We start from the raw sequence: 23,987 nt of genomic DNA, 5'->3' as shown, positions 1-23,987 counted from the left end.
AACCTTAGACAAACTGTTACTACAGAAATTATCGTGACGTCAACAAAACGGGAGGACAACTGACCACTCTCTAGTGAGGAAGTACTAAATGTATTGGCTCCTACCAGTAAAAGTGGCCTTAATTGATCCACAATTAGAGCGCTTAAACCGCCAACTACAATGTCCCAGAAATTCGTGTCCCAACGCGTGGTTAAACACGGAGTACTCACGCGTGGACCCGAAGGAAGGGCAGCTTTCTTGCATGCACTACGCATGCGTGGGAGAACGGCATTTCCGATCCTCTGAACGAAGGGGTTCAGAGGTCGAACGCATGCGCGCGGGAGCCTGCGCGTGCGCATTGAACTTCCTTTCTTTTTACAGGTTTTTCCATGCGTGAAGGCCTCTACATTTTACACATTTAAAAACCAGGCGTAAGGACTTCATTTTAAAAGGTAAGTGGTCAATTAATTAAAATTATAATATTTTTTTCACATGTTTATTATTTTTAAATATTTTAAGGAAGGTAAGTGTATTTTTAGCCCCGTTTTTTAATAAAATTATTTTTTTCAATAATTTAAATTGTTGTTTAAAATAGTTATTTAATGTTAATTGTATTTTATTTAAAAAGTGTGATTTATTTTTTTACATTTATTTGAAGGGTAAGCACTGTTTTGGTGGCCGGAGTTTTCATTAGTTTGACAGTTCTTTCTGTCAATCTCATGAATGGGCTTTTCCCTCCTCCGATTGGTTGCCCATGGCTCACGTGATCCCAGCCGACACATTGCACTAACTACGCTGCTGGATCACACAAGCACAGTGTGCCAGGAGCTGGACCGAGACACAGTAGAGTAAATCCACACAGGCCCAGGCCTCAACTGCCGGCGCGCTAGTTAAGTGTAGGTCGGGGGCTTGCACCCACGGAAAGCCCCCGACACGAATTTCTGGGCCATTGTTTCTCATTCTATATGCATTCACTTTACAACTAGGCTATTTTCTTCACTGAACATCATTTTCCCCTTAATTTATTTCCAAACAAAGGCACGAAGAAAGCAAACAAACCCCATCAGATTCGATGTTTCTTTTGCTCAGACTGACAGATCTGCACAGTTAACGTCATCACTGGCGTCTCATCAATGGAATTCTCATAATGATGCAGTTTGCTCAATCTATGTATAAGTTATATAACCTTCCTATTTCAAATCATGCTACTTAAAATACAAAAAATCTGATTTTGTGAAAAAATCCGTGAAAAAGATCCCATCAAACTTTCCCAACATGCAAAGTTTATCAGGGCCGCTAATATCAATTCGGAGATGGAAGCAAAATATATTTCCTAAAATAATCGAAGGGAGCTGAGACGGATTTTACTGGCTGAAATCACTGCCCTGACTGGGTTCAGCTGCCTCAGTTCCAACTGGGGATGCAACTTTTGGGAAGAAGTTTGGAAAGTACTTAAGGAAAGTTTATGGTAATAACATTCAAGTAGCACAAATTGGACAATGTAACTTTCCTAAACAAAACTGGCAGCTCCGCCCGCCACCCGCCCAACAGCGCTCCCCTTCCCAGCATCTGCCGCTGTGAGAATTGTAATCCATTGGGGAACAATCTGAATGTACATCATAATTTTACATAAATCACACCAAAATTAATCTTTGACCAAATGGTAAAATATTCAAAAAGGCGACGGGCATTAGGAGAATGAGACATATTTCTTAAATAACTCTGTTTCAGGCAAGGCTACTTGCCATTGACCCGAGTGCTGTTAGCGGGCCCCGCTCCAAATTCCGGTTACACATTCCATGTGAAGTCTCCTTTTTCCCTCCATCTCCTCAGAATTTGACGGCCATAAACTCCATAGCCCTTCCAAATGGCTAATGAGATGGTTATCCACATTTATCTTACTCACACCTGGTATGTATCAGACCAGATCCTGTCTCCTTCCCCTCCGCCGAAAACCTGTTGATGCTGAAATCCAACATCTCAGCTTATCTGCAGGGCTGCTCAGCTCTACACAACTGACTATATCACTGTCTGTGTGTATCTGTGAACGCTCTTCGATCTAACGGGCACCACGGGTCCTCCCTATATTGAAATTATATTGAATACAATTAACAAATAAGATTTATGTTCCACCTAAAATGTAGGTAGTGACTAGCTACCCGTAATGTGCACAGTTATTGCATCAAATGTCTTCCATGAACCTATGATGGAATGACCTCAGTTTCAGGAGTCTGTACCTTTACCATGCAGATTTCAATCTATTTTATTTTAAAATATGATCAATGTAATATTCTAGGTTTTTTTTGGCATGTGAAACGTTCTGCTCCCTGATCAGTAGGAGCAAATACGGCATGGCTTAATCTGTTTGTTCAAATACCTTTAACTATTGCCTATTTTTACGCCTGATAAAAGCCTGGCATAAGGCCTGCTTTTTCCAGCATAAGAGTACAATAAAATCGAAAAATAAAATGTTACCACTGACTTATACATTAAAAACCTTATCCAATTAGGTAAGGTTATGCTCAGCCCGTTAAGCGGATATTTTTATTCAAAAAATAAAATTTTTGTTTAAGAATTCCGCGGCCTTACATTGGGCGGAAGTTTGGCAAATAGCGCAACTCTCCACCCGCAGAGGTACTTTTGCTGGGGATGTGGAGGATCTGTCAAGAAGATTATTGAGAGATTGCAAGTGCCGGGTTTTAGCACGTGCACTTTGCATGCCTAAACCTAGAACTTGCGGGGCCCCCACGGGTGTGGACAGATCTCGTCCGCAGCTGTGGGGGTCACAAAATACGGCCCATTATGTCTTTGTTTTGATGTGCTTGATTTGCAGACATTAATTACCGCCAGGAAATAAATTATCAGAAAACTCCATGTTTCCGACATATTCCTCATGTAATAAATGGAGCGGCAACACAATTTGTTCTGAAGTTTTAATTCGAACAATTTAATGCAGATTTCATCGCAATTGTAGATAGTCTTGTACTATGATAAATGTTCTACTCAGATAAATATTAGCATCGCAGCTTTGTTCTGGTTGGTTAATATTATTGAGTTAATTCAGACATGATCTGACGAGTAAGATTTAGCGTCCCCTGGCTCCAATAATGTATTCATTTAACTAAGATAAATAGCTTCACCGAATTTTAAAAAATGAGAATTTTAATTTGGGTAATTGTGCAAAACAAGCACAATGGAATTACACGCCCATTATGCACCCAGCCCCATTGACTTAAATGGAAAGAACAATCAGGCATGATGCATAAAGGGAGCGAATTCAGTGTCGTCCATTTTACTCTATGGCCTAAAGTTAAAATTAACCAATTCCATCCCCCAACTATAAGAGGAGTACTTCAATAGAAATGACGAGTGCACACAGGAAACTCCCCTCGACTTGTGTGCAATCAATGGAAGCATGTGCTTCGTGTTTCCATGATCATCAGTCTGTTTTTTTGTTAATTATGTTGCTCTGTTTTGTTCGGTGCCTATGTGTACTTATGTGATGCGAACCCTCCTGTAAAGGCCCCACAAGTGACGGGTTTTCGCGCGCAAATGGCATACACGACAAACCAGAAATTGCGATCTGTCAAGAATTGATCTGTGAAGAATCCAATGCATCCCCGGGAGAAGGACATTCGTAGGCAGGGAGCTGGGCTATTTGTCCAAACACTAAATAGGATTACATAGGATATATGGTACAGAAACAGGCCGTGCGGTCCAACCAGTCCATGCCGGCATTTTTGCTGCTCTCGAACCTCCTCCCATCTTTCCTCATCTAAATCTATCAGCATAACACTCTAATTACTTCTCCCTCATATGCTTGTCTAGCCTCTCCTTAAATGCTTGTATACTTTTTGCTTCAACCACTCTGTGTTAGCGAGTTCCACATTCTCAACACTCTTTGGGTAAATAAGTTTATTTTGAAATCCCTATTGTTTATCTTGGTGACTCTCTTATATTGATGGGTCCTAGTTATGCTCTTCACACAAGTGGAAACACTCTCTGTATCTACTCTATCAAAACCTTTCATAATTTTAAACACATCTAATAGGTCACCACTCATCTTTCTTTTTTCAAGAGACAAGAGACCCAGCCTGTTCATTCTTTCCTCATATGTATACCCTCGCATTTCTGGAATCATTCTTGTAAATCTTCTCTCCACCCTCTCCAGTGCTTCTATTTACTTTTTATAATATGGCGACCAGAAATGTATGCTGTACTCTAAGTGTGGTCTATACAAACTTCGATGCAGATTTATCATAACTTCCCTACTTTTCAATTCTCTCCATTTAGAAATAAATCTTAGTTCTTGTTTTTTATGGCCTTGCTAACCTGTGTCACAACTTTTAGTGATTCGTGTATTTGTACCCCGGGATCCCTTTTTTCCTCTGCCCCACCTCGACTCGCACCCTCTAAGTAATAATTAACCTCCTTATGCTTCCTACCAAGTTGTAATACCACACATTTATCTGTGCTGAACTTCATATTGTCAATGATATTGCTATTCTGCAAGTACTGTATATTAATGTCCTCCTGTAATTATTTGCAGTCCTCCTCAGTGTTTAGTATCCCCACCCAATTAGGTGTCATCCCCAATTTAAAATTGTGTTTTTGATTCCAAAGTCTAAATCGTTATTATAAATTGTGAACAATGGTTATCCCAGCACTGATCTTGTGGAACACCACTACTCACATTTTGCCACTGAGAAAGCTACCCTTTACCCCTACTCTCTGCTTTCTCTCTTGAAGCCAGCTAGCTAGCCATTCTGGTACTTGTCCCCTGACTCTGCATTCTCTGGCCTTGTTCCTCAGTTTATCATGGGCTACCTTATCGAAGGCCTTTAGATATCTTAATCAATTACAGCAACTGCATAACCATTGTCTACTCTCGCTGTTACCTCTTCAAAATATTCAATGAGGTTGGTCAAGCAAGACTGTTTGTTTTGAAACGCATGCTCACTATTCACTCCTATGTTTTTGATTTCTAGATTTTCTTCTATTTTCTCCTTTAGTAAGGGTTACATTATTTTTCCTACCACCGATGTTAAGCTGACTGGTCTATGATTCCCTGGACATTATCTATCCCTCTTCTTAAATATAGGTAGTACATTACATAATCCGCCAGTCCTCTGGCAGTATACCTTTTTCGAATAAATTATTAAATATGTATAGTAATGACAGCTATCTCTGCTTTTCCAAGATCCTCTCCAGCCGCGGAGAGATATCATTTAACCTGGCACTGGATAAGCAACTCACACTTTGGGATTCTCGTTCTTGGCTGCAGAGGACGCTATCTATCCAACTGCTGCCCAGCGAATCTCTGTGGAATTCTGACATCTGGTGAAAGCAGGCATAAGGCTTGCATTTAGCAGCGTAAGAGATTAAATGAATATAAAAATATTTTTTAGTTATTTAAGCATTAAAACGCCTGTAAATAATTTAAAGTTATTCTCTGCCTGTTTTAAACATTTAAAATTATTTCATTTTCAATGTTTTTTTATGTGATCCCCATTCATGCTCATGGGGATTCTGTACATACGGAATCTTCATAAGAATGAATTGGGATCCTGCTTCTATCATTGCTTGGGCCACAGTTTTTGGGCCGCCCTCATGATCCCAGGGCGCTTGCAAACTGCCTGCACCCCTGGGATATGAGCACCAATCCGCAGGCATATGTGTAGATGCTCACGAGCGCAAGTCGCCCATGGATCACATAAATCCCAAGACAGAAAGTGGGCTCGGATTATTTTTGCAGATCGGAGGAATTTCCCCACGGGAAGCCTCCAAGAGCAAATTCAGGCCCTTTAAATAAATGGGGATGAGAGGTTGAGAGCACTCAAACTGAAATCCCTGGCCATGCTATTTGTAGCTACAGATGTGATATTTTCAATAAGACGCAATTTAATACTGTCATGAGGCTTGATTTAAGATGGCTGAATAAGCTTTTTTCATTACATGACATTCTGCGCTGCTCCTACTATTCAGACCTGTAAGGCCAATTCTAGCCAGTGATGGGAGTGTTCTACCATTCACTGCTGCTGGGAAACGATATTTATGTTTAGAAGAATCGGATTAAGTTTCCAGGATTAAATAGTAGCAGATGTGCAGTAGGCGTGCTGAGATTCGAAATCACAAAATAATGGTTCTGCATTGCAGCAGCGGATCTGAGGTTTGGGGGGGTGGGGATTGGCTTGGTTTTAGGCCGCACTGGGAAGTGGGTATTGCGAGAATTATCCCTTCGTAAATGCTTTCCTTTGGCAGCACCGCAGAGGCAGAACATGCAGTCTGGTAGCCCTGGGGATTCGAATGTGTTTTCTGGCAGGGGGAGGAGGTGGAAGTGTCTGATTCCATGGGTGGGAGTGGGAGGACCCCAGGACCTGACAACACTTCGGTTGTTGGCCATGAATGTGAAGTGAACTTTCTCGGAAATCTCTCTGCAGATTCTGAACTCTGCGAATCTCATTGCTTCTTTGAAAATGAAATGTTTTTATTATTTTAACAAAAAGTGACTGCTTTAGCAGACCAATATTACAGAAATACATAACCGCTCAACGCATCATTTTATTTCAAAGAGTCAATCAAAAATCTTTATTGAAATTAAAGACTGTTTTTAGAACTGTACAGACAATCGTCATGTAAAAATAATAAATTGAACGAGTATAAGCAACAATTGGTTTGAACAGCGAATTTCCCCTGAACTGCATTACATTTCTTACATAATAAAATAAGTAGAAATTATCTTCATGATCAATTAACATCAAGCATGTTTTTGCATTATCGTTTCCGCTGTTTGCCCTCCCCATTTTATTTGCAATAACAATGTGCCTGATGATCAGAGCATTGAGCTCTAAAATCAAAACCAATGGATCTAATGGAGATTCAATAGTCTCCAAGTACAGAAAATGCTCCCCATATGGGTTAGCTAGATGTTACACGTTGCACATTGTTAATTATTTCAAGAGGTTCATCTACAAACTAGATTGGAACACTTTATAACAGGCTCATGGAAAACGCCACTGTAATAACCACAGCCCCAGTGTCTTCAGTGCAATATAATGTTCGCAACCTTTGCCAACACATGGGGACACACTGATCAAAGGTGAATGTTACAGTGAACCAGACAGGACAGTCAACAGCTGTAAAAAAATAGGGCGAGGTTAAGCCAGCAAATTGAGTATAAATCTAGATTGAATATGGACAACGAGCATCTTGAATCTCATATTCTATTACATCAAATATCAGGACCAGCAGACCGCCGCATCCATGGCCACGAGGTAACCAGTGATGCATTTAGAGAGGCCATAAGATCTGTGGGAGAGAATCACAATCATCAGCAAGTTAATTGCAGAAGGGAGGAAATTAATTTAAAACTCTTTGGCCTAGAAATTGGGTTTTGGCTTAGCCAGGGCTTTAGCGCCGGAAGTTAGTGCCAGCGCTAAGTCCCCTGCGCGCGCCAAAAATTCAGTGGCGCCATGCCCAAATGGCTGCCGGCGCTACTGAAGGATCTTTGCGGCGGTACATCGGCGCTAACTGCCGTTTCGCGCCACAATTCCGGCGCTGCGGCACCCGATGCGGTGCAGCAGGCTGGGGACGTGCAGGCCTCCTCCTCCCGTTAAGGAGGAGCTGCCTGCACCCGGCCGCGGCCCGCGCAAATCAGCTTAAAAATGAGCCCGGCACCTCGGACAAGTGCCGGGCTTGCATCTGTTCCGGGGGGTGGGGAGAAGTCCGGGGAGGGAGCTGCGGGCAGGCGGCCGGCGGGAAAGTGGCCGGCCACCGCGGGGCCTTTAATGCGCCGGCGCAAACTGGAGTAAGGCACCTCTGCCAGAACGTTGCTTGCGGCTGCCACGGGCGAGGCGGCCGCAACTCAATTTCGGAGTTCGGGCGGGTTACCACGGCAACCGGGACGCTGCGCACACCGATGACATCATCGGTGCCGGCGCAGCGCTACCGGTGCAACGCCGATTTAGGGCCCCAGGGAATTTTTAAACTGGCCATAACTCTGGCACTAGTCCCTCTAGCGCCTCAAAAGCGGCGCGAAGGCTAGTGAATTTCTAGGCCTTTATCTTGAGAGGATGATCAATTGACAGTTCTTTTTAATGGAAGTTCCTGCTCCCTTTATATTGTCACTCTTAACACCTCTGTGGCCTAAGTTGAACCAAACTTCAGGGCGGGATTCCCATGGAACCGCTGGAACACAGGTTTTATGCCACGCGCAATAATACTCTCCAGTAGATTCATTCACTATGTGATAGAAGATTACATAGGATATACGGTACAGAATCAGGCCATGCAGCCCAACCATTCCATGCCGGCGTTTATGCTCCACTCGAGCCAACTCCCATCTTTCCTCATCTAACTCTATCAGCATAACCCTCTATTTCCATCTCCCTCATATGCTTATCTAACTGCCCCTTCAATGCATCTAAACTAGTCATTTCAACCATTCCCTGTGGTAGCGAATTCAACATTATCACTACTCTTGGGCTAAAGAATTTTCTTCTGAATTCCCAATTCAATTTCTATACTCAATCCCACATTTACCTCTATCCCTCTATTTGTGTTTCCCCCTCTCATTCACTGTGCTCAGTCTCACCTTTAACCACCTCCCTCTGTTTGTGTCTCTCTGTACCACACATTGTACTCCGTCTCACCTTTATCTATCTTCCTCTGTTGGTGTCTATCTGTATCATTAACGTACTCACACGCAACTTTAACCATCTTAATGAGGCTCGTTTTACACCTCGATCGATAAAGAATATTGATCATGTTGTAAAACGTGCATAATACGAGCGATTGTGTAACAGCTGCATATTTTATACCTGTAATTATTACAGGACTCAGTAAACCAGGGAAACAAACCAGGCCCTGGTCTGAGGGAGTCTCTAACAATTACATGACTCAGCAAAGCAGGGATACATTCCAGGCCCTGGTCTGAGGGAGTCCCTAACAGTTACAGTACACCGAAAGCCAGTGTACATTCCAGGCCCTCGTCTGAGGGAGTCTGTAACAGTTACAGGACTCAGTAAGCCAGGGGCACATTCCAGGCCCTGGTCAGAGGGAGTCTGTAACAGTTACAGGAGTCAGTAAACCAGGGATACATTCCAGGCCCTGATCAGAGCGAGTCTCTAACAGTTACAGGACTCAGTAAACCACAGATACAGAATCCCTCTGACCAGGGCCTGGAATGTATATGTGGTTTACCGAGTCCTGTATCTGTTAGAGACTCGCTCTGACCAGGGCCTGGAATGTATCCCTGGTTTACTGAGTCCTGTAACTGTTACAGACTCCCTCTGACCAGGGCCTGGAATGTAACAGTTACAGGACTCAGTAAACCAGGGATACATTCCAGGACCTGGTCTGAGGGAGTCTGTAACAGCTACAGTGCTCAATAGACCAGGAAAACATTCTGCCAGGTGAGGGAGAAATGGCAGAGAGAGAGAGATAAAGAGAGAGTGACAGACAGAGAGGCTGATATTTAGACAGACAGAGACAGGGCAAGACATCTTGAGAGACAGAGAACGATGGAGGCAGAGAGCGAGATGGATAGGGAAAGGAATCTTAGCGAGAGACAGACAGAAAGACAGATAGGGACAAAGAGAGTGAAACAGACATGGACTGTGAAAGAAACAGGGAGAAAAAGAGATAGAAATAGAGAGACAGTGACATAATACATGGCGATGAAGAGACACAATGATGAAGAGAGATGGGTAATCAGAGAGTGAGAAAGAGAGTGATAGACATTGAGAGAGACACAAATAGACAGAGACACGATAGAAAGATAGAAAGATAGAGGACAGAGTGGGAAAACGGCACAGGGAGAGAGAAAGGAGGAGAAACAGATGGGAAAGAGTATGACAGAGTAAGAGCGACACACAGGGATAGAGAGAGAGACAAGAACAGTGTGATAGAAATGTGCAGAGAGAGGGGCAGGGACAATGAGAGAGAGGCAGGAGTAAAGAATGAGAGACAGTAACAAGGACAGACACAGGGATAGAGGGACAGGGACAGACTCTGCGACAGGAATAGAGATAGCCAAGGACAGAGTGAGGCACAGGGTTTGAGAGAGAGAGAGTCAGGGATAGAGAGTCGTGGATAGAGTGTGGCAGCAGCAGAGAGGCAGAGAGATATAAGTAAAATTAGAGAGAGGCGGGGATAGAGAGCTAGATAAGGACAGAGAGAGATATTATGATTCAGAGACTGATAAAGAGACAGAGAGAAATAAACGGCAGGGATAGAGAGAGGGAAATTTCAGAGACAGAGGTAAAGAGGCAAGACCAGGACAGAGGTAGAGAGGGCTAGGCACTGCGGCAGTGAGGGAGGAAGAGGAAGGGACAGAGACAATAGTATCAGGAGCAGTTGTAGAGAGTGACGGGGCACTGGTAGTAAAGCAAAGATAGAGAGAAAGACAGAGATAAAGAGAAAGTCAGAGATTGAGAGAAAGACAGATACAGAGAAAGACAGAGATAGAGAGAAAGACAGAGATAAAGAGAAAGACATAGAAATACAGAGATAGTGAGAAAGACAGAGATAGGGAGAAAGACAGATAGAGTTAAAGGCAGATAGAGAGAAATATTGAGGTGTGGACATAAAGAAAAAGAAGAAGACAGGGACAAAGAAACAGACAAGGACAGGGAAAGGTGGAGAGAGAAACAACAACAAAGTGCATTACACAGCTTGTTTAATGTGCCATAAAATCCCAATCCGCTTCATGGGAGCAGAATCAAACAACATTACAGAGCGAGCTACATGAGAAATATCAGGACAGCCGACCAATAGCTTAAGGAGGTAACTGTTAAGGAGTGAATTAAAGGAGGAGCGAGAGGTTGAGAGCCAGAAGGTGTAGGGTGCTCAGGGCTCAGGTAGCTGAAGTTACGGCCGCCAATGGAGGAGTGATGGAAATTGGGTATGCGCAAGAGGCCAGAATTGGAGGAGCGTTGAGATCTCTGGGGGTTATGGGTCTGGAGGAGGTTACTGAGATAGAGATGGGCGAGGCCATGAAAGGATTTGAAAACAAGACAGAGAATTTTAAAATAAGTGCATTGCCAGACCAGGAGCCAATGAAAGTCAGCGAGCAGAGGGGTAATGGGTGAACGGGACCTGGTGCTAGTTAGGATAATGGCAGCAGAGTTGTGGATGAGCTCAAGTTTATCAAGGGTGGAGGATGGGAGGACTACCAGGAGAGCATTGGAATAGTCGGGTCCAGAGGTAACCAACGCATGGATGAGGGTTTCAGCAACAGGTGATCGGAGGCAGGGCAAGGAGAGGGGGTGTTACAGAGGTAGATGTATCATGGTGATGGCACGGATATGTGGTCAGAAGCTCATTTCGGAATCAAATATGACACCAAGGTTATGAGTGGTCTGTTTCATACTCAGACAGCTATCATGGAGAGTGATGGAGTCGATAGCTAGGGATTGGGTTTTGTGCCGGGGTCTAATGACAATGGCTTCAGTCTTCCTAATATTTATTTGGAGGAAATTTCTGCTCATCCAGGATTGGATGTTGGACAAGAAGTCTGACAAGTTTGAGAGAGTGGAGGAGGTCAAGCTAGGTCCTGGTGTGGTAGAGCTAGGTGTCTTCAGCATATGTGTGGGTCCTGATGTATTTTCGGATGATGCGCCAAGGGGCAGAATGTAGACGAGAAATAAGAGGGGTCCATGGATAGATTACTGGGGGACTCCAGAGGTAACGGTGGGGGAGTTGGAACAGAAGTCATTGCAGGTGGTTCTCTAGCTACGACTAGAGTAACTACTCACTGCTTTCTCTTTTGTAGACAGCTTGCTATCCATTCTGCTTCTTGCACTCTGACTCCACATGCTCTGACCCTGGTCATGAGTCTACTATGTGGTACCTAATATATTAAATCTACATTATTCTTGTCTACTCTTTCTGTTACATCTTCAACTAATTGAATAAGTTTGGGCAAAACCTGCCCTTCCCTTTTAAAATCCAGGAGAGAGGTGCTAGGGTGCAATTAAACTCCAGATGAACTTATTTAGGTCATTACACCACAGGGAACTGCAAAAAAGTCGAAGGCCAGAATTTTGCTCTGGCCAGTTAGAAGTTGTGTTCTTTAAAGGACAGATTAGTTGAACCATAACTTCACCTTAGCAGGAGAACATTTTCCTCAATACAAATTATTTACAATCAATAGCAATCCTTTCAAAATGTAAAACTCTGCAGTTATGTAAGGAAACATTCTGCATTACACTGTGCAAAGCTCCTGTCATAGAAATAAATAGATTTTCCAACATACGGAGAACAATGGTGCAGGAAAACCACTCGGAAAAGCATTAAGAGATTGTGTGAGAGATGGAAGGAAAGAAAGACAGATTTGTTAGAATGTGGTCATCTGAAACTAAATCCAAACTGAAGCATGAATGGGTAGCGGTGCTCTCCAAGAAATTGACGCAGATTATTTTGCCAAGCAATTGATCCCCAGGAGAATCATGAGAACTGGGTGTAAACCCAGAACAAGACCACCATATACTTAGGCAATTTAGTGAATAAATAGGACCCTAAATTTATGGGTACCGTCAAATGCTCTGGTTGTATCCTATGAAATTGTTCTGTGGATACATAAAAATGTATCGGATAAATCCTGAAAGAACCAAAAACATAGAATAGTGCATCAGTAGGTGGAAATGTGGCATCACATACACTTCACTGCGGCGGGAATGTAGAGGGTTATATATCTTGTCAATAGAGATAAAATAACAGTGCATGTTTGTTAACAGCCATTCCTTTTCCAGGATATCAGCAATTTAACCCAGGCATATTATCTCCAACAAGGTTACATTTCTTCACAAAAACTATTTGATGATTTCGAGATTCTTCTTAATTTGCCCTAAACCAACAATTCCAGCTTACTTATTTTCCAAAATCCTAACGACATACTTCTAAACTCTGTCACACAGAGTAAAGTGTTCAACAAACATTGATAAGTACATACGAAAGAGGAGCAAAGGTAACACCAATTGACCCATGGAGCCTGCTCCACCATTCAATAAGATCATGGCTGATATTCTACCTCAACTCCACTTTCCTGCACTATCCCCATATCCCTTGATTACCTTAATACCCAAAAAGCTATCGATCTCTCTCTGGAATGTACTCAACGACTGAGCCTCCATGGCCCTCTCGGGTAAGAGAATTCCAAAGATTCACCACCCTCTGAGTGAATAAATCTCTCCTCAACTCAGTCCTAACTGGCCGACCATTTATTTTGAGACTATGATCCCTGCTTCTGAACTCCCCTGCCAGGGGAACAATCCTAGAGTGATAGAGTCATAGAGTTATACAGCACAGAAGGAGTCCATTCGGCCCATCGGCCATCTAGCCCTGTCTATTCTAATACAACTTTCCAATACGTGGTCCGCAGCCTTGTATGCTATGGCGTTTCAAATGTTCATCTAATTGCTTCTTGAATGTTGTGAGGGTTCCTGCTGCTACCATCCTTTCAGGCAGTGAGTTCCATATTCCAACCACCCTCTGGGTGAAAAAGTTTTTCCTCAAATCCCCTCTAAACCTCCTGCCCCTTAAATTGAAACTATAGCCCCTGGCTATTGACCCATCTACGAAGGGGAAAAGTTCCTTTCTATCTACCCTATCTATGCCCCTCATAAGTTTGTACACCTCAATCAGGTCCCCCCTCAGCCTTCTCTGCTCCAAGGAAAACAACCCCAACCTGTCCAGTCTCTCTTCATAGCTGAAGCGCTCCAGCCCAGGTAAAATCCTGGTCAATCTCCTCTGCAACCTCTCCAATGCAATCACATCCTTCCTGTAGTGTGGCGACCAGAACTGCAAACAGTTTTCCAGCTGTGGCCTAACTATCATTTTGTACAGCTCCATCATAAGCACCCTGCTCTTATATTCGATGCCTCGGCTAATGAGGGCAAGCATCCCATATGCCTTTATAACGAGTTTATCTGCCTATCCTGCTGCCTTCAGGGATCTATGTACATGCACACCAAGGTCCCTCTGATCCTCTGTCCTTCCTAGGATTCTGCCATTCTTTGTCTATTCCGTTGCCTTGTTAGTCCTCCCAACACCCATCACCTCACAGTTTTCTGGTTTAAATTCCTGTTGCCACTGTTCTGCCCATCTAAACTTCCCGTCTATATCATCCTATAGCCTGAGGCTTCCATCCTCCCTATTTACCACTCCAACAACTTTTCTGTCATCTGCGAACTTACTGATCATACCTCCTACATTCATATATAAATCATTAATGCACACTACAAACAACAAAGCACCCAGCACCGATCCCTGCTGTACACCACTGGAATAAGGCTTCCTGTCACAAAAACATCGTTCAAACATCACACTCTGCCTCCTGCCACTAAGCCAATTTTGGATCCAATGTGCCAAATTGCCCTGGATCCCATGGGCTCTTACATTCTTGACCAGTGCGGGACTTTGTCAAAAGCCTTACTGAAGTCCATGTAGACTATATCAACTGCACTGCCCTCATCCACACACCTAGTCACTCCCTCGAAAAATTCAATTGGTCTGACATGATCTCCCTCTGACAAAGCCATGCTGACTATCCCTGATTAATCCCTGCCTCTCCAAGTGGAGACTAATTCAGTTTCTCAGAATTTTTTTCCAATATTTTCCCTAGCACTGATGTTAGGCTCACTGGTCTGTAATTCCCTGGTTTATTCCTACTACCCTTCTTGAACAATGGTACTGCGTTAGCTGTTCTCCAGTCCTCTGTGACCTTCCCTGTGGCCAGAGAGGTTCTGAAAATTTGCGTCAGAGCCCATGCAATCTCCTCCCTTGCCTCACACAGCAGCCTGGGTTACATCTCATCAGGGCCTGGGGATGTATCTACTTTTAAGCCCGCTAAAACCGTTGTACATCCTCCCTCTCAATAATTATTTGTTCAAGTATATCACAATACCACTGCCTGATTTCTATGCCTACATCACCCTTCTCCTAATTTCTTTTTTAAGTACCCCCTGCACTTTCTATACTCCTCTACGGCTTCCATTGTTTCTTGCCATTTGTACCTGCCAAAGGCATCGCTTTATTTCCTAATCCATTGTTGTATATCCCTTGATATCCAGGGTCCCCTGGGCTTGTTGGCCCCACCCTTGACCTTTACGGGAACATGTTGGCGTTGTACACTCTCTATTTCCTTTCAGTAAAACTCCCATTGCTCAGATGTGCATTTTCCTACAAGTAGCTGATCCCAGCCCATTTTGGCCAGATCCTGCCTTATCATATTAAAATCGGCCTTCCCCCATTTTAAAACCTTTATTTCCGGTCCATCTTTTACTTTTTGATGACTACCTTAAATTTCACTGAATTATGGTCATTGTCACCAAAATGCTCTCCTACTGACACATCTATCACTTGCCCGGCTACATTCCCTAGAATTAGGTCCAGTACTGCCCCCCCCCTTGTAGGACATTCTACATGCTGGCTAAAAAAGCCCTCCTGGATGCACTTTAAGAATTCTGCACCCTATAAGCCTTTCACACTCTGACTATCCCAGTTAATATTGGGGAAGTTGGAAACCCCAACTATTATTACCCTATTATTTCTACACTTCTCTGAGATTTGCCTACATATCTGTTCCTCTATCTCCCCCTGACTGTTTGGGGGCCTATAGTACTCTCACAGCAAAGTGCTTGCCCCCTTTTTGTTTTTATGTTCTACCCATATGGCCTCATTAGAGGAACCTGCTAAGATATCATCGCACCTTACTGCAGTAATTGACTCCTTGGCTAATATTGTGACACCAACTCCTCTTTACACCCCCGTCTCTCTAGCCTGAAGATTCTATACCCCGGAATATTGAACTGCCATTCTTGCACCTCCCACAAACGTGTCTCTGTGATAGCAACAATATCATACTCCCATGTGTTCATCAACATCTTCAATTCATCTGGCTTACCCGCAAGACTCGTTGCATTAAAATAAATGCCATCCAGCCTTCTCATACTCTCTTGTGCCATTAGATATGTACTCTGGCTTCTAGGCTGACTTATTTTTCCTGCATATTTGGCTGTGCATCACGCCCTACTATAGCTCCACTCCGTATCCCATCCCCCTGCCAAGTAAGTTTAAACAGCCCCCAACAGTACTAGCAATCCTCCCCGCAAGGATGTTGGTCCCATTCCGGTTCAGATGCAACCCATCCAACTTGTACAGGTCCCACATTCCCCAGAAGCAGACCTAGTGATGCAGGAAACTAAAGCCCTCCCTCCTGCACCAACGCTTTAGAATGCATTCAGCTGCTCTATCCTTCTATTCCTATACTCACTAGCACGTGGCACCGGGAGTAATCCATTGATTACAACCTTTGAGGTCCACCTTTTTAATCTGCTACCTAGCTCCCTGAATTAATGTTGCAGGACCTCATCCCTATTTCTACCCATGTCGTTGGTAACAATGTGAGCCACGACCTCTGACTTTTCGCCCATCCCCTTCAGAATGCCCTGCAGCTGTAAATTTTCTCCCTTTACCTCCTTTAAATTAAAGAATATTAAATACAATATGGACCTTATTTCCCTTTAAACACTACTTACTCTAAACTAGAGACCTTACTTTTACTTTAACAACTGGATTGTAGAAATACTCACCAGGTCCTATTTATCAACCAGCTGCTTCCCTGGTTGTGAAGCCCCTTTCACGGTTTCGCAGTTGTTGTTGTTTGACTGCTCCCGCTCTCAGACTCTTTCTTTAGTGTAAACTAAGAACCAATTCCTACAGGGTGAAAAGTTAGGGAAAACAAAGACGAAGCAAGGGAGCTCCTCCTTCCACCCGTCACCTAACTCCATGACTCACCCAACTCACAGCACTCTGTTCAAACCGCTCTTCGTGCAAAATCGCACTTCATAGCCTTTTTTTATAGGCTCTGAAACAAAGGAGACTTGCTGAGCCCATCCTTCCTACTTCTACCCGGCCATGCCCTGGAAGAATTTTGTATGTATCAATGAAATCACCTGTCATTTTTCTAAACTCATTCCTGAACTCCACTCCTGTTTGCAGTCTCAGTCTTGCCCTAGGTTTTGCTGCCACTGATTGTTCCGTCTGGTTAACAATCTCTTTCACATTTGATCGATTTGTGGCTATTTGTTACCAGAAGCTGAGATTCAAATATTGCAACGAAAATAGCAGCCATCGTCATAGCAACAATGTGTGTGTTAATCATTGTGGAACTATTCCATTTGACTTTATATATGAACGTCGGGAAATTATTAACAACGAAAAGTGGGTCTGTGCTTTAAAATCAATCTTCGCTACCTCACATGCCTGGGTAGCATTGTTTGGTTTAACAATATTTTAAATCCATTTGCTCCATTTGTTTTGATTTTGGTGTTCAATGCTTTGACAATCAGGCACATTTTATCGGCCAGTAGATTCAGGAGGCAAGTCAGGAGAATAATAATACTGAGAATCACAATGATTCAGAGAAGGAGAGTCGGAGAAAATGCATAATTTTAATTCTCGTCATCTCAGGCAGTTTTATCCTTTTATGGTTGGTAAATTTTGCAATATTTGTGTACAAATTACAGACTTTCAATTTATGCCCACAACTTCCGATAACACACTTACCATTTTGGAGGAAACTGAGTATAAGCTTCAGAGTTTGTATTCCTGAAAAAATACATTTATTAATGCAGTTACACAGAATAAATTCAGAGGACAGCTGAACAATGTGATTAAGTGTCCCTTTGATCTAATTAGTAAGTTAATGAAATGATTAAAATAACTTATCTCAATACTAGCTTACTCATGCTTAAGTGATCCAATAGCTATCACCGTATATTGTATAATAATATTTTTAGTTGAATGACATTTTGACATATCTATCTATCTATCTACATGTCTATCTATCTATCTGTCTGTCTGTCCATCTATCTAGCTTTAGACCCAGTTTTATAATCTTTCAAATTCCTTGACATAGCATGACTCGGAGATACACTGGGATGATACCTGGAATGTTAAGTGTTCGTTATGAACACTTGACTAACTTGGGATCTATTCATTAGCTTAGAGAAGGTTAAGCATATAAAGGACTGATATGTTCAAGATCAGATTAAGTCATGTTCAAGTAAATGATGGAAGAGTTAATACTGGTGTTGAGTTGATAACTGGAGGGCATCAATTTAATATCACTACTAAGTGGACAAAAAAAACTTAAGGATAAAGATCTATAGTATATGATTGCCAAGAGTGGAGAATACTCTCAGAAATAATCAGAATAGGGAAGTATATCAATATTTGAGAAAAGCAATGGCCAACTTTTTGGAAAAGTCAGAGGACTGGGAATAAGTCGATAGCTATTTCAGAGAGTCAGTTTGGTTAGCATTTGGAAACCTGCTTTGGTATTGTTGGACTGCTTACTTGTTCTTTTTCATCTTGTTACTTTGAACACCAGATTAAGCACACGTTCATAAAATCATAGAATCATAGAATGATTACCGCACAGAAGGAGGCCATTCAATCCGATGAGCCTATGCCATCTCACTGCAAGAGCAATTCAGCTAGTCCCACTCAACCGTCCTTTCCTCGTAGCTCTGCATTGTTTTTCCTTCAGGAACTTATCCAATTGCCTTTTAAAGCCGCGAGTGAATCTGCCTCCACCAGCCTTTCAAGCAGTGCATTCCAGATCCTAAAAACTGACTGCGTAAAAAAGTTTTTGCTCATGTCACCGTTTGATCTTCTGCCAATCAGCTTAAATCTGTGACCTATACTCTTAGACCGTTCTGCCAATGGGAACAGTTTATCGCTATCTACTCTGTCTAGCGCCCTCATGATTTTTAACACCTTTATCGATTCTCCTCTCAACCTTATCTGCTCTACGGAGAACAACCCCAACTGCTCCAGTCTATCCACGTAACTGAAGAAACTCATCCCTGGAACCATTCTTGTAAAACTTTTCTGCACCCTCGCTAAGGCCTTCACCTCCTTCTTAAAGTGCGGTGCCCAGTATTTTTCACAATACTCCCGTTGAGTTCGGACCAGTGTTTTAAAGCGGATGTAAGCAGTTGTAGCAATGCAAAAGCGGGTCTTTTTTAAAACAGCAAAACTATTATGAGAGCTGTATCATACTATCCAGAATCTACCATGAGAGTTGTTGAGATATCATAATATCCAAAAACCAGTATGAGCTGTGATACAGGGGTTCACTCATGTCTCTTATTTTAGCTTTCATCACTGCCTTCCATGCAAACCAACAATAAATCACAGTACATCAAAGATACATACTAATGACGACAGAATAACAAGATCTAAACAAACGTGCACATAGCTCTTCTAATTATTTCATTACCATTGTTATAGTGCCCTACCATAAAATCATCCCATTATTTTATTGCCATTACCATAAGTGGCCTGATTGCCTTCATAAACTCTTCCCGTTCTCATAAGCACAAGAGACTAAGTTTACATATTCCAGACCTATACCGACATGGCTGACTGACTCTTACAGATTTGACAATCGTCCTGTTCTGTGGAAAAATATTTGCTTTTGGCCTCTTTACACAACCCATCTCATGTACAGCAGAAAGCTGTTATATCTCATCGTGTGATTGTTGAGCAGAAAGCCGAGAAAGAACATCAAGGCACTCAGGAAATGTGAACACTCTTTACCACACTCCCCCGATTCTTCTCTCTATCCTTGCTGCCAGCAGTAATTCTAAGTAAATCTTCAGTCATTTTAAGTTCGGTTTTTAAATCAAAGTTGCCTGCTCTGTTGAAGAATGTGTTCATATAATAAAACTTATTTTACTGTAGGACAGAGCAATTTCAGATCGTGATTTTTTAAATACATGCTTTGGTTCTGTCTTCACAAAGGAGGACACAAATAACCTACCCGAGATGTCGGGAGGAAATGAATGAAATCAGTATTAGTAGGGAAATGGTGTTAGGGGAATTGACGGGGTTGATGGCCGATAAATCCCCAGGGCCTGATAATCTACATCCTAGGGTGCTTAAGGAAGTGGCCCTAGAAATAGTAGATGCATTGTGGTCGTCTTCCAAAATTCTATAAACTCTGGCAGAGTTCCCATTGATTGGAGTACAGCTAATGTAGCCCCACTATTTTAATAAGTTGGTCGTGAGTAAGCGGGGAATTATGGACCAATAAGCCTGACATCGGTAGTGGGGAAAATGCTAGAGTCCATTATAAAAGATATAATAGCAGAGCACTTGGAAAACAGTGGCAGGATCGGACAAAGTCAACATGGATTTACAAAAGGTAAAACGTACTTGACTAATCTATTGGAATTTTTTGAGGATGCTAGAATAGATAAGGGAGAACCAGTGGATGTGTTGTATTTGGACTTCCAGAAGGCTTTTGATAAGATTCTGCATAAGAGATTAGCGTGCAAATTTAAAGCACATGGGATTGGGGGTAGGTACTGAATTCTATGGAGAACTGGTTGGCTGACAAGAAGCAAAGAGTTGGAATTAATGGGTCTTTTTCCGAGTGGCAGGCAGTGAATAGTGGGGTACCGCAGGGATCGGTCTTGGACCTCAGCTATTCACAATATATATGAATGATCTAGTCGAGGGGACTAGATGTAATATCTCCAAGTTTGCAGATGCCACAAAGTTGGGTGGGCGTGTGTGCTGTGAGAAGGATGCAGAGAAACTCCAATATGATTTGGACAGGTTGTGTGATTGGGAAGATGCATGGCAGATGCAGTATAATGTCGATAAATGCGAGTTTATCGACTTCGGTGGTAAAAATAGGAAGGCAGATTATTATCTGAACGGCAATAGATTGGGAAAAGTGGAAGTGCAAAGAGACCTGGTTGTCCTTGTGCACCAGTCGCTGAAGGTAAGCATAAGGGTGCAGCAGGCGGTTAAGACTGCTAATGGTATGTTGGCATTCATAGCGAGATGATTTCAGTACAGGAGCAAGGATGTCTTGCTGCAGTTGTTCGGAGCCTTGGTGATAACACACCTTGAGTACTGTGTGCAGTTTTGTTCACCTTATCTGAGGAAGGATGTTGTTGCCATGGAGGGACTGCAGCGAAGATTCACCAGACTGATACCTGGGGTGGCAGGAATGAGGCATGAGGAGAGATTGGGTCGATTGGGCTTGTATTCGCTGGAGTTTAGAAGAATGAGAGGGGATCTCATGGAAATTTATTAAATTCTAACTTTACTAGTCAGACTAGACGAAGGAAGGATGTTCCTGATAGCGGGGGAGTCCAGAACCAGAGTTCACAGTCTAAGGATAAGGGGTAAGCCATTTAGGACAGAGATGAGGAGGAATTTCTTCACCCAGAGAGTGGTGAAACTGTGGAAGTCTCTACCACAGAAGGCAGTTGACGCCAATTCATTAAATATATTCCAGAAGGAATTAGATATATTTCTTATTGCTAAAGGGATCAAGGGATATGGGGAGAAAGCAGGGACAGGGTACTGAATTTGGATGATCAGCCATAATTTCTTTAAATGGTGGTGGAGGCTCGAGGGGCCGAATGGCCTACTCCTGCTCCTATCTTCTATGTTTCTATGTTTTTATCCCCTTCGACGTATTTACAGTTTAAATCATATTTGCATCACATCACTATCTTAATCCATTCGCTCATCTAGCATATGATTCAATTTGTTAATATTACAGATCATGATACAGACAAAGAAATTCAAATTCACTGTACAGAATGTTTCAGTATTATCAATAAATTATGAACTTAAAATATTCTCCAGCTCTCCTTAACATTACCCATCTTATGGATATACTTGCAAAGTATCATTTCCCACCACCTTTCAGTTATTCCAGTTTCGTTGGTAACAAAAAAGGAACTCAATCATTAATTTTAGAAATCCAAATTATATGTCCCTCTTTGTTTTAAATTCAAACCCCCTGACAGTTACCACTGCATGTGCATCAATATTGTTTTATTTAAAATGCCAGTTTTGCACTGGAGTATATGTCAGTGCCTTAATGAAAAGTTGTCACACTCCCCTGAGCCACATTAAACATTTCATGCCGTGCTGCTGTCAAATAACAGAGCATGCTGAGAGCCATTGATTCGTGTAGCTTCACCATGCATTTGATCATTCTAGTTGCCTCATGTGCAACATATCACATTTGCACACACACACTGGAAATCCCAATATCATACAACACTTGACATCAGATGCAAGCCTTTCTTGGTCTTTTAAGCTTTCTGATTAAAAGATCGAGTTATTTGCTTATCTCTCCCTGTACAGTTCCAATGTCTAGCTTAGTGGCGAGGCTATCACATACATTTTTCTCATTGTTCAGTATAGAGAAAGACACATACATCTCCAGGGAAAACCTATCAATTAATTGCTTACACATATACTTCCTGGAATTCATAGCAAATTGTAATCTTTTTAGGGACCATGTCGATGTGATTTATAGTGCTAATGGATGCACTCACAAATCTTTTCCTCACCCCTGCTTGCGTTTCTGAAATTCACCCATAATCACCTAGGAAAATTATTTGAGAAAAATTCTCATTTAGTGCTGTAACTTACCCTTGTTTCTATCTTATATCCTAGATCACTTCCACTGATCCAATTTTAAACATGTCATTATGTTACCATTTTATCTCATTCATGATCCCATGGAAAAACTTTAATGTGCTATGCAATATGATCAACACCCCTTAACAAAGATCCCAAATCAATCCAAGATATCAACACATTTTATTCATTCTACTTACACATGTAGTGCACCATTTATGTCTCAAAAATTGGGCTTGAGTCCATTCTACCATTTCAAAATTATAACAATTCCAGAGAGCAATTCAGTCTGCAAATGAGGCATGTTCGTTACTTTTAGCACAAAAGCCTTCCCAAAAAATGTTATTTCTTCATACACAGTTTTGGACAGAACTATTTAGGCACAGTTGTGGTGTATGTGCCTTTAAGAGCCCCTGTGTACTGTAATGCCGGTAGTGGCCACTCGGGCTATATAAGCCTGTATAATGTCTTGTATCTGTTAGTTCACCTCCAGACTTTGTCCAGTAAACACCTGTAAACCAACTCCTGCATTCCGTGTCTCCCTTAACACACGGATACAACAGTGGCGACAAATTGGAAACGGACTTACCTGCAATTCGGCAGCAACTCAAGGAGATCGATTCCTCAGACGAAGGAAGAAGAAAAGAAAAAAAAAGAAAAAAACTGTGGTTTCACCAGCTAGCCGGGTTGGTGGCAGGTACTGCAATAATCCTTCCTGGGTGGTGGGCTGGGGCTCGATCGGCTGGCTGTACAGCGGGGCCAAGCAGTGAAGGCGCAGGCAAACAGAGACGAAGGGTGGAGCACTCGGGAGACGGCCAGCTCTGCAAAGCAGGTCGGCGTTCGGACCACGCAGAGGGAGGGGAAAGTCCCAGAGAGTCCGGCAGGAACAAGTCTCCGACTATTAAATATATTTGTATAATTAAAAACTGCAGAGAACAGCGTTGTCAGCAGCAACAGCGGCAGGAAAGCGCGGGAGGCGCCATTTTTTTTCAGCAAGGAATTAAGAAAAGCACGGGAAGTGCCATTTTTTTTTTCAGGATGCCTAAGACTGGCAATATTACTGCTTTCGATGGTGATGTACAGGATTTGACCACATATGTGGAAAGAGTGAAGGTATATTGCACAGCAAATGAAATAGAGGATGATAAAAAGGCATCGATACTCCTAAATCTAATGGGCACAAAGACATACGGGCTGTTACAAAACTTAATCACTCCAACCAAACCGATGGACAAGAATTTAAAGGAAATTGTTGATACCCTGCAGGAGCACTTAAACCCAACACCGCTGCTGATAGCGGAACGGTTAAAATTCTTCAGGAGGAATCAGCATAAGAATGAAAGTAACGCTGATTACCTCACCGAATTAAGGAAGCTATCAAAACACTGCCAATTCAGAGCAGGACTGGCAGATTACCTTCGAGACAAATTCGTCTGTGGTCTCCTAAGTGAATAAACAAAGAAAAGGCTACTTTCTGAGAAAGATTTAACACTGGACAAGGCTTTCAGTATGGCTGTATCATACGAAGCAGGAGCGAGAGGAGT

This window comes from Somniosus microcephalus, unplaced genomic scaffold, assembly GCF_052327205.1.
Source record: "Somniosus microcephalus isolate GS21.2 unplaced genomic scaffold, FLI_Smic_1.0 unresolved_chr1, whole genome shotgun sequence".
Lineage (NCBI taxonomy): Eukaryota > Metazoa > Chordata > Chondrichthyes > Squaliformes > Somniosidae > Somniosus > Somniosus microcephalus.
This window is presented reverse-complemented; position numbering follows the sequence as displayed.